This window comes from Grammomys surdaster, unplaced genomic scaffold (assembly GCF_004785775.1).
Source record: "Grammomys surdaster isolate TR1022 unplaced genomic scaffold, NIH_TR_1.0 125861, whole genome shotgun sequence".
NCBI lineage: Eukaryota > Metazoa > Chordata > Mammalia > Rodentia > Muridae > Grammomys > Grammomys surdaster.
Genome location: NW_021620687.1, coordinates 2,418,000 through 2,427,265, shown reverse-complemented (window position 1 = coordinate 2,427,265; position 9,266 = coordinate 2,418,000). Strand labels below are relative to the sequence as shown.

The 9,266-nt window shown below is 47.3% G+C and overlaps 1 pseudogene; it reads right to left on the bottom strand.

The window, feature by feature from the left end:
• Positions 1-2,652: 2,652 nt before the first annotated feature.
• On the bottom strand, positions 2,653-4,013 carry LOC114640989 (annotated as a pseudogene).
• Between the last annotated feature and the right edge of the window lie 5,253 nt (positions 4,014-9,266).

Genomic DNA, 9,266 nt, shown 5'->3' with positions numbered 1-9,266 from the left:
GGCTCTTGGAGATTTTGTGATCCCCTCCACACCAAGCTTTGAGGCTCTTTGAGAGAATAGTGAGGATCAGAGATGCCTGAGCTCTGGCTACAGGTCTGGAAAGGATGGCCTAATTACAGCCACAGTGGGCAGAGGGTGGGGCCGAGGTCTGGGCATTGCGATTGCATCAGAACCGGGCTGGGGTAGGAACAGTCTGGGGAAACCAGTTGGCTGTGGAGGAAAGGTGTGAGATAACTCACCCGAGGTAGGGCGTGAGATAACTCACCGGTCCATCTCATCTTCCTGGGCAGTGGGATAAATCATACCGGAGGTTTTCAAGTGAGTCTTCTTCGTTACCTGCATTTGGTTTGACTGGAGAAAAGTGACCACTGCCCTGTCAGGGCAGAGCCCAATATTCTGAAATCGTCTCCAATAGCACAAGATGTCCTGCACCCCACAGTTGTGTGGAGTCCTGGACCCTAGCTAAGAGGTTAGGCTTTCTTGTGTTTCCTGGAGAGCCCTGGGTCAGCATTTTAAACGAGCTTGAGATGACTTTGATGAGGGTCGTGTAGCCCTGCCTTAGTGAACGCCTATCCAGTTTCCACTCGTGTAAACACTCCACAGACCTGGGTTGGCTAAATAGAATGCTGAGTTAATGAGTCAGCCAGGCCATCTTCAACAATTGCCTATTGCATCGAGCTCTGCTCTGGAATTTAGCAGGAGAGGTGTACATTCAGATTCTTCTCTGTGCCTCCCTCCCTCCGTGCCCCACATCCAGCTACTGAGGTCTTTTTCCTGTAATGACACCTTCCATGGTGCCCCAGTTTTATTCACTGGGTACTTGTATTGTTCTCTTGTTCCAGACTCCATGCTGGTATTTGTCACTTCACTCTTCTGGAAGTTGGATGCCAAGTTGCCCGAAAGACTTGGGTCTCCTGGGAGCAGTGCCTGTCTCCTGCTGTGGAAACCTGCTGAAGCCTCGTAGTCGTGATCCCTAGGTTGGTGGCACCTGCCTACCCTTACTTTGTTTGCCTCACTAGGCTCTGAAGTTTTCCCCAGCAGCAGCTGATGGAGACAAGTTTGACCTGAAGTCATCCTCATCCTAGCTGGGAGGGAGGCGTGTACAGCCAGGAGACCTGAGCCGGGAGAGAGCCTAGCAACAATGGCTAAAGACCACAAGAAACTTGGCTGCTAGTTCTGCAAATTTGTTTGATTTATCTGAAGGCTGTTTGGTGTCTGTCTAGCTTCAAGAAACATGAGAAACACAAAGAAGAGACTGGCCGGAGCTGAGCGGCTGGCATTCCTCCCGTCTCTGACACCTGACTGCTCGGTTTGGTGTGGGACTGCAAGCATGTGTGTCCTTCCCATAAACCCTGTTTTCCCAGAGTGACAAGCCCTGACTAGCACAGTCATCTGTTTGAATACCCCACCCTCCTCTCCAACCTAGCCAGAAGTCCGGGCAGCATCCGGGCAGTGAGCTCTTCAGGAAGTTTTCCTTGTTCCCAGGTACATGTCCCTCTGTGTGGGCTGTGGCCTCAGGGTTCAAGCTCCATCATCTGGGCTGAGCTCATCCTGTGACCGAACCTGCTCCTGAGGAAGCCCAACATTTGGGTTCCACTGTAAAAAAAACTTAAGTTTTGTTTGTTTTTAAATATTTACTATTTTTATTATTAATTATATGTATTTGTGTGATTGAGTGTGTGTGTGTGTGTGTGTGTGTGCACACACGCTCTCACAGGCCAGAAGAGGGTATAGAATTTAGAGGTACAGGTGGTGGGTTCTTAGAACTAACTTGGGTCTTCAGCAAGCAGCAAAGAGAGTGCTTTTTTTTTTTTCATAACATGCTTTTACTTATTTCACATTTAATACAAAAGGGTAAAAAGAAACAGAAATCCAGGAACATTTGGAAAATTGACCCGTTTTAATTAAAAACAAAAAATACAATACAACATCAAATTTCCCTTACCATCTACAGTTCAGTTAAATCCAAACACTCTAAGACTGAACAGGCTCCTGCCCAGAGGCAGCGAGTGAGCTGCTGAAGACACAGGTAATTTGGACAATCCAGTTCCAGCTGCAGGCAGGCAGACAGTCTTCCGGTCAAATGGACTCTAAGGCTCTTCCTTTCAGTTTGTCAAAGTGTTTCACAGGAAGTTCCTGAAAACCATTTCATCTCAGGTACCCTCTCTGAGGGTATGACTTCAAATTAGTTAAATCACTTTTATGCCGCTACAATGATTAGCACTAATTTTTTTTTAGACGATATAAAAGGAAATACCAAATAGACATAAAAATGGTCAAAATATTTTTTTAAACCGCAGGTCAGTTTTTGCCTCCCGCCCAAAAAGATACGAAATGAACACACTGATGGTGACTCCGTTGGTTATTCCAGTTCACCCGTGTGCGTGTTCCCCACAGGGTGGGAAGGGATCAGACGTAAGGCTCTTAGTACTGCTATAGTGGTAAGCAGCTATGTCCATGACAGCTTGTTTTAGGCCCGCCGATCCTCTGAAGACATGTGGGGAAGTACAGCTGTGTTCTCTGCCCACATCTGAACACATTCAGCTACCATGGAAACTACAAAGCAGGGGAAATTATACTTATCCCAGGATTCATTTTCTAGGATTTTGGAGCGCCGCTTCTTTCTCAGAGTCCCTGAGTGGAGGTATTGTGCTAGGGGCTGCTGTGTTTTCCAGCATGAGCTCCCATTCTCTGAGGGTCCTGAGAAGGGTAGTGGATTGGTCCTGGAGCTCTCATGAAAGGAGGGGGCGGTCCCATTGGGTGGAACATGTGTGGTCCAAAACCTGGGGGATGGCGGTGGGACAATCCCAGGGGGTGGGGGCAGGGCAGTGTTCGCCACTGCTGGAGGACCACTTGGGGGCAGGTTGAATTAGTTGGCAGATGCCTCCTCTTCTGCCGCAGGAGGTGGGGCAGAGCTCCAGGCAGTCCTGGTACAGGTTCTAGCTTGATCCCAGAGTCTGTGGTTCCATCCTTCTCTTTTTCTTTTCCTCTGGCTGCTTGGGATTTTCCCCATTTGACATTGAGTCTTCGGCCATTCACGATGAGCTTTTTAAATGACTTCTCAGTGGCTACCTCAGCAGCCTGCCTGGTGGCGAACTGGATGAAGGCACACTGCTGCCTCTGCACAACAGTGATTGAGCGGATCTCTCCGAACTGGTAGAAATTATTTCTGAGATCTGTTTCAGTAATGGTGTCTCCCAGACCACCCACATACAGTGTGGTGATCGTCTTATCCTCTGGTGGGTCAAGACGAGGCATGGTCGAAGCCCTCTTTAGAAGCTTATCAGCCACAGGGTCATTAATTCTATAGTACCGGTCTTTTATGTTCTGATCAGCAAGAGGGTCATCTGGATTGGTAGGCTTCTCATGTCTGTATGGACACTCCACTCCTCGCTTACACTCTCCTTTCACCCAGAAGGAACAAATGTGGGGCCGATTCCTTTTGTAGTATGGTGGGTCTGGGCCAGTTTGAGTAGCATGTCAATGGTGGATGTAGCTTTTCCTAGCATTACAATCTGTCGTGTTCCATCAGAATTAAAAATTTCTCTTTCCATATTTTGGGTGTAATGTTCTTTATTGACATCTGATTTAGGCATGTCATCTTTAAATGACAATCCTGCATCACGAACCTGGATGGGTAGGCCATACTCTAAGTCTAACAGGCAGGTCTGACAAACATTCTTCAATTTACTGCAGGTTTGGCATACTTCTGTCTTCTTGAAACGCATCCGGACGCCAGGGCACCATCGAAACACTGTGAATGGCCTGGCACAGATTTTACATTCTTTTCCATATTTTTCTTTGGTCATTCATATATAAGGGTTTTCTCCAAGACATGTCTGACACAGAATGGGGAAGTCCGCGTCCTCCCAGTTCTGCCTGTTGTAGGTGTTGGAACTAGAGAAGTCGCCATATTGGGAGTCCCGGGGCAACTCCAGCTTCCGACTCAAGAGACCAACCACCACAATCTCAGCAGCAAGAAAGTCATTTTTTGTACTTTGGAAAAGTGACATCATTTCCTGAGTTATTTATTGTGAGTCACCATCCTCTGCACCTGTGCTGTTATGCCCGATCCCCCATCTCTATGCATTTCCCTGAGAAGACTGCTCAAGGAGAAATCCAAACTTAGGTGGTAGGCTGCCAAGTGTGTCTCCTTGTTCCTATTTTGATCCTTGTTCCTGTTTTTATTCCTGTTCCTGTTTGTGTTCCTGTTTTGTGGGGAGTATAAAAGGGAGCTATGCAGTTGAAAATATAGCATTTGGTCTTTACCAGATGACTCCTTGTCTTTCTTTCTCTCGTCCTCAGCCCTCCGCCGATCCAAGGAACTCAGTCAGCTATGCTGGCATAGCTGACAATTTATTTATTTATTTAGGTTTTTTGTTTGTTTGTTTTAGTTTGTCAAGAAGGGGTTTCTTTGTGTAGTCCTTGCTGTCCTGGAACTTGATCTGTAAATCAGGCTTGCCTCAGATTCAGAGATGCACCTGCCTCTGCCACTGAGTGCTGGTATTAAAGGTGTACACCACCACTGCCCTGCCATTCCAACTCTTAATATCTCAGACAGTGACTGCAGTTAGCGTGTATTTGTTGATAACTCCATCACTCATCTTCTGGCTTTTTCTTCGTTGTGTAGCCATTTCTCCAGCATTGAAGTAAATTGTTCCCCAAGTCAGTGTTTCACCTTACTAAGTTTGTATCCATAGGACTGTGGTCTTTGCTGGGCTGTCTAAATTCCCAACAGCGGAAAAACAGCATTCAAGAGGCTGTTTTCTTGCTGCCTGGGACAGGCACTCAGCCCTGGGCTCCTTAGTTGTCATAGATGACTCCACAGAACATTTTTATGGGTAAGTTGGAATTTAATGTTTATTGGTAGTAAGTTGAGATTCTGTGAACAGGCTAATTGCAACTTGTCTTGAAGAGTCTTTACAATAATTTTTATTATTAAAAAAAAAAGAAAAAGTTGTGCCGGGTGGTGGTGGCACACGCCTTTTATCCCAGCACTTGGGAGGCAGAGGCAGGCTGATTTCTGAGTTTGAGGCCAGCCTGGTCTACAGAGTGAGTTCCAGGACAGCCAGGGCTATACAGAGAAACCCTGTCTCGAAAAAAAAACAAAAACAAACAAAAAAAAAAGTTGTGATGGACGATGGTATTTATGCTTTTCATCCCAATACTGGGAGGCAGAAGGAGGCAGATTTCTGTGAGTTCAAGGCCAACTTGGTCTACAGAGTGAGTTCTAGGACAACCAGGGTTACATGGAGAAACCCTGTCTCTAAAAACAAAACCAACCAAACAGCAACAAAAAAGAAAGAAAAAAGTTGGAAAAATAACCAGAAGCCAGTAAATAATAAAGTAAGTGTTTCAGCGGTCCACCTGCTGTTACTCGGCATAGGCAGGTGGGAGAATCCCAGAGGCCAGCCTGATACTGCAGGGCCAGCCTGATACCACACGGCCTGCCTGATACCGCACAGCCTGCCTGCAGCAGGAAGCATTATGATGAGCATAATGTGGTGGAGAGATGGGAGAGAAAGAGAAATGAAACGGGTTGAGCATCATGAAGAGAGGCAGCACTGGAGACTCGAGGGAGGAGAGGACCAGCCTGAGGCCATGGTGTGTCCCCAGCCCACGCTGCCACCGAGGGCTGTGTCTGGGTACATGGCCATGCAGCAGCAGGGGTCTGTGTCCATGTCTGTGGCTCATGTCACCGCCAAAGACCATATGTACATCCCTGGTCTGGCCTGCTACATGGGACCATGTTGATGTCCAAGTGCTGTACCGAGCTGGCCCCACCTCTCACTGGCTGAGGAACACTGATGATCTGGTCCCATCCCTCATCTGCTGTAAGGTGATGTGGGTGTGGGAAGCTAGTCCCTGGGACATGAGAGAGGGAAAACTGGCTCAGTCTCTCACTGGCTACAGCATGGGAGATCGAGCCACGCACCTCACCTGGGCAGCACAGTAGAGCTGACCCTGATGGGCTACCAGCCCATGCCCATGCCCAGAGGATATTGAATCTGAGGATGAAACACACACACACACACACACACACACACACACACACACACATACATACACACAGTTGTTCAATTTCAACTTGCCTTGTTGACTCAATTGCTAGGCACCTCCAATCTACCTTTGCTAGGGTGCCCTTCCCTGTACTCCCAGCTCAGCACCCTAATCTGGGGTCAACTTCAGTTGCTCATTCACCTCCAGTCCCAGCTCAACATCTCCAGCCTCTCGTCTGTGGAACTCCTTTCCTCTTCTCATCTTCCCCCAAGGACCAGGAAGTTTCACCTATTCCTTCCATCGAGAAACTGGCCCCTGGCAACTTTACTGATAGATCAAGAATCAATTGGGGGACAGGACCTTAGCATCAGACCTCCTCCCCCAAGCTATTTCTGGAGTTGAACACCAGCCAAATAGGCATGCTGATCTAACAGTGTTAGGAGAGCCTGTTTCCATCCCCACCAGTACTTCTGCCCTTAATTAGGCACCTGTTTCCTTTGCTCAGTAGTTTGGTCTAGATTGCCTGGATCTCAGAGGTTTCTGTGACATAGACCTTCAGTGCCCAAAGTAGGACAGTTGTGGGCAAACTGGGGTAGTCGCTCTGGCGGACAATTACCCCCTACAACTCCCGGTAGGTGAATAGACAGCACTTGAACCCCATGTACAAAGTCCCATAGGCCAGAGAGCAATTGTTTAGATCCTTGGTGTATCTTTTGACAACTACTAGGGTGGAATTCATTTCTATAAGATGTCACCAATCCGATGACATCAGCGGTTTCCTCTGTGCTGCCACAAATGCTACATAAATCCTCTCGATGTTATTTTCCAACATTGGCTTAGGACAGTAGTTACCTACGATGCCATCTGGTTGTCTACAAATATCTTTCTCATAGATCATAGATTTTTCTGATTAAATGATTATGTTTGGGTAAAAGAAGACTAGTAGTAGGAAACATGAGAAGCGCTGACTATGGATAAAAACAGAGACTTTGGACAATGATTCTCATGGTCACCCCCCTTCAGTCTTACAAAATGTCTTAGTTGAAAAACTCTCAGTGGGGCTGTCTTTACCAGAGTTCCCAAAGGGAACCAGAAGGGGTTGGTAAATCTCCACTTACAAAGCCCATGTTCGGTACTGTGCAGGTATAAAGGTGAACCAAACAGGTTCCTGGCCCTCAAGAATTTACAACAGTCAAGTCATACTAACCCTCAGCCTCTATAAAACACAAAGCAGAATGGGCCAAGTGTTGCAGTGTTGGCAGCTGGGGAAAGCTCCGTGGGAGAACAGATGGAAGGGAGATTAATCCCGTATGCTGACTATTCAGAGGATGGAGCTTTAGGGGTTACCCCCTAGAAGATGGGGGACAACAGCCCACAGACAACAGTACTCCCTGCCTATGCAGTGGTGTTTGTTGTCTTCCCAGAATCCCTTGCTAGTTGTCTTCTGAATTCCACATACATGCTATGTCATGTTTTGCACACACAACACACACACAAACACACACAGACACACAGACACACACACATAGACATACACATACAGACACACACACACACTAAAAAAAGTAACAAACGCAGGTTTGCAGGTTTGTGCATGCTTGACAGGCTATCAACTGTGTTTCTAAGAATTACACAGACTTACATACATGCTCCCCAACGAGCTACAAGCCACTTCACTCAAGCGTCCTGTTTCGTAGTCTCTGCAATCTCCAACAGCGTGTACACCAGGAAGACGATCAGTCTATAAAAAGCTGAATGTGGCAGACATTTACCGAGCCAAGATCATCCTGAATCCTCTATTCAGGGACTAAATGCTACAAGCAGGGCTCAGTCCCAAGTCTTGCTAAATGTTACACATTCTCTTCATCCTCATCACCCACCCCTACCCCCACCCCCACCCCCACTCTCTCATTCCCAATCACTCAAGACTTAAAGCAGAAACACCTTCTGCCCGGCATGGCAGTACTCTTCTTATAATCCTGGTACTAGGGAGGCAGAGGCAGGGAGTTGGAGCATTTGAGATCAGCCAGGAATGCATATTGAGATCCTGTCTCAGAAACCAAGAACTGGATATGTCTGTAGCTCAGAACATTCTATCCCTAGCACCTCCTTAAAAACAAAAACCAAAGCCGGGCAGTGGTGGCACACGCCTTTGATCCCAGCACTTGGGAGGCAGAGGCAGGTGGATTTCTGAGTTCAAGGCCAGCCTGATCTACAGAGAGAATTCCAGGACAGTCAGGGCTACACAGAGAAACCCTGTCTTGAAAAACCAAAACAAACCAACAAAAACCCAAAACCCAAAACTCTGCTTCTGTTTTGTTGGACGAGATTTTTCACACTAGATAGCCCCAGGAAAGAGAGAAAGAGAGAGGGAGGGAGGGAGGAAGGGAGGGAAACAGAGAGGGAGAGAAGCAAAGAGACAGAGAGACAGAGACAGAGAGACAGAGAAGAGAGCACTTTGCTCCTCCATGGAAATACCAGTTCAAGGATGGCCCAGGGGTTGTTTTATTCAGTGCTCCAATCCTAGCTTCTAGAAGGATGCCTGGCATTAGGCAGTCTATATATTCATTGAATAAGTGGTCAGAAAGCAGAAAACTGAGTAGGAACTGGAACTGGGTGTAACTTCTGAGGCCAGCCTCCAGTGACACATCTTTTTAGCCTGGTTAGATGTCCCAAAGGTTTCACCACCTCATAAGAGAGCCATATGGGGACCCCACCTGGGGACTGAGTATTTAAACACTTGAGCCTGTGGAGGACTTTTCAGACTCAAGCCATAGAAGTGCTCTTGGACCAAGGCTGAAGCCTGAGGCCCAGGTGTCAGGTGCTGTACCACAGTGCGCCCTTCATTGTTTCGGCCTTTCTGTGGGAGTGGAAAGATTTACTAAACCAACCCTCAAAAACTATGTCTGGGCTGGGTGTAGAGTCTGCCTGTAATCCTGGCACCTGGGAAGTGTAGGCACAGAGGTCAGGAGTTCAGGGTCACCTTTAAGTATGTCTGAGCTCAAGGCCAGTGTGGACTACCTAAAACCCCATTCCAAAAGCAAACAAAAACCCCTCACCCAGAGACGGAACAAAAGTCACTTCTGAAGGCATTTCCATAAACGTTTGTTCAAGTCCAGTTTCAAAGCTCTGCAAGGAGATGGTTTCCATGATACTGTGCCACACCCCTTCAGTTACTAACTCTCTGTTCAGTCATACTCTAGTTCCTATGTCCTTTAGATACTTATCTTATTTTTGAGACAGGGTCTCTCTATGCTGCTCTGGCT